Here is a 3,022-nt window from a genome sequence, read left to right as displayed (position 1 = left end):
TCATTTATTCATACATGTTGATTCCTAATCCAAATCCAAAACAGTTATATCCTGCAGTTGTTTTTAATGATCTTTTTACAGCAAAACATGCTGTGAAAAAAACCAAGCAAAAATGAAAGATCCAATTCTTTGAAACTGACTATCAAACAAGTCTTCACCTGTGGAAAATTTGGCATTTGAAAATGGAACAATTAAAATGCCCATTAGTAGCGCTTGCCAGCAATTTCAAAAGTTTGACAGATGCACATGGAAATAAGAAAGAATACAAAAGTGTGTGACCATTTTAACACAAAAGGTGGGGAGCTTCACTTCACATGTGTAGATTCAATTCAGCTGACTCACAAGTTTTATGTGAAAAACACTGGTAATTTCTGGTAAAGGCAGCTGTAGTGGGAGAATTGGATAGCTTGGCTGCCAGGACAGAACCACACTGCTCAGCTGCTTCCCCAGTCCCCATTCTACTGTCCATCCACTCAAAAGGTGTGGGAAGAGAGGTAGCCATTGAAGACTGAGGCAAAAAAGTTGTTGAGTATCTCAGCTTTCTCTTCATCCATTGTTATCAGTTTACCAACATTGTTTATCAGTGCGGATACATCTTCTTTGACCTTACTTTTCTGATGAACATACCTGTAGAAACCCTTCTTGTGATTCTTTGCTTCCCTTCCTAGGTTTAGTTCTAGCTTTACCTTGGCCTTCCTCACCCCATCCCTACACAACCAAGCTTCATCTCTATACTCTTCCCACATTATCTGTCCTCATTTCCACTGTCTGTGCATCTGCTTCTTTCCCTTTTTTTTGACCAGTAGTTCCCTACTCAGCCATGCTGTCTCTTGCTTTCCTTGCCTAAATTCTTGCTCCTGGGGATCACTAGCTCTTGCACTCTATGGAAGACTTCCTCTAAGGTCTGCCATCTCTGTTCCACTCCCTTGTCCCTGAGGGCAGTCTCCCAGGGGATCATATTGACTGTCTTCTAGAAGAGCTGAAAGTTTGCTTTCCTAAAAGGGGCCTAACTTTACTCCTTATCTGACCCATATGCCTCAGGACTGAGGTCTCCACTAATGCATGATCACTGCAGCCCAGGCTGCCTCCAGTCTTAATGTCCCTGACAAGCTCACTTAATGTTTGTAACCCTCATGCCCATTGTTGCGTTTCCTCTGGTAGGTCTGCTTAATACTGGCTCAAGACATTATCATCTATGCATTCCAGGAGTCTTCTGGATTGCCTACAGCTTGCTGTGCTACTTTTCCAGCTGATGCCGGGGTGGTTGAAGTCCCAGCAGGACAAGAGCCTGTGAACATGATGCCTCCTGTAGCTGCAGCAACAAGGCTTCATCAGAAGCCTTCCTTTGATCAGGGGCTTGTAGTAGACACCAACCATGAGGTTTCCTTTATTGCCTCAGTCTCTGATTCTTCCCAACAGGCTTTCAACCTGTTCATTGCTGTTCATCAGAGACAACTCTTCACACTCAACCCACCTCTTCCTCCCCTGTCTCTTCCAAAAAGCCTTGGTAGGGCAGTGCTGTTCTTTTGCTCACTTGTCTACACAAATAAGCTCAATATATGGGCAAACTTGGTTAATAAAATTATGAGAAATGGACTAAAAAGGACATTAAACAGACTTTACAGTCCAGCACAATATGGTGCCCTGGGTGTATCCCAGCTTTTTCTTCATCTAGGTGAACGTGGTTTTCTTAGGCCATTTGTTCTGGCTTCATGGACTTTTTTGCCTGCAGGCAGTAGTAGTACACAGAAGTAACCCTTTCTCTGTGCAGGTTATACTTTTGCACTTTAAATAATCAAGACTGTAGCACCCATTGCAATGATGCCTTAGTATTTTGTAGCTGCAATCACAAAATCGTTTGAGTTTAGAAAGGCTGAGTCAGCAAGGTGAGGTAGTGGAGTTGCTCTTTATGTGAGAGAGCAACTGAAATATAATGAGCTATATCCAGGGACAGACAAATGAGTTGAGAACTTATGTGTAAGAATTAAGGGACAGACTAATATGGATGATACTATTGTGGGTGTTTACTACAGGCCACCTGATCAGGAGGAGGAAGCTGATGAAGCTTTCTATGGGCAGCGGGAAACAGCTTCATGATCACAGGCCCTGGTTCTCCCGGGGGACTTCAACCACCCTGATGTTTGTTGGAGGGACAACACGGCTCAGCACACACAGATGATTGACACAAGTGGCCCAAAAGTCAACAAGGAAAGGTGTGTTACTGGACCTTGTACTAACAAACCAGAAGGGACTGGTTGAAAATGTGATGATTGGGGGCAGCCTTGGCTGCAGTTCCCATGAGATGGTGAAATGCAGGATCCTGTGTGGAGGAAGCAAAGCAGTAAACAGGACTAGAACCCTAAACTTCCTGAGAGCTAACTTCAACTTCTTCAAAGACCTGCTTAGAGGAATCCCATGGGTAGGGCTCTAGAAGGGAGTACAAGAGAGTTGATCAATATTCAGCATCACTTCCTCCAAGCTCAAGACCAGTGTATCCCCATGAGCAAAAAATTGAACAAAGACAGCAGGAGACCTGCATGGATGAACAGTGAGCATCTACCAAATCGTAAACAGAAGACAAATATTTCTGGGATGTGGCAAAAGGGACAGGCCATGTCAGAAGACCATAGGAATGCTGTCAGATATGCAGGGATGTGATGAGGAAGGCCAAGGCCCACCTGGAACTGAGTCCACTAAAGGATATCGAGGACAACAAAAAGGGCTTCAATAAGTACCTCAGCAGCAAAAGGAAGATTAAGGGAAATGTAGGGCTGCTGCTGAATCAGATGTGTAACCTGGTGGTGGAAGACACAGAGCATGTGGAATTACTGAATGCCTTCTTTGCCTCAGTCTTTACTGCTGAGGCCAGCCCTCAGTAAACTCAGACACTGGAGGTAAGAGAAGAAGGCTGGAGAAAGGAAGACTTCCCCTTGGCTGCAGAGGGTTGGGTAGAGATTGGCGAGGCAGATATAATGCCATAAATCCACGGGCCCTGATGGGATGCACCCGAAGGTGCTGAGGG

This window comes from Empidonax traillii, unplaced genomic scaffold, assembly GCF_003031625.1.
Source record: "Empidonax traillii isolate 1590-97213 ecotype Southwest subspecies unplaced genomic scaffold, ASM303162v1 scaffold97:size1219025, whole genome shotgun sequence".
Taxonomy (NCBI): Eukaryota; Metazoa; Chordata; class Aves; order Passeriformes; family Tyrannidae; genus Empidonax; species Empidonax traillii.
The sequence above is the reverse complement of the archived record's forward strand: the minus strand, read 5'-3'. Positions refer to the sequence as shown.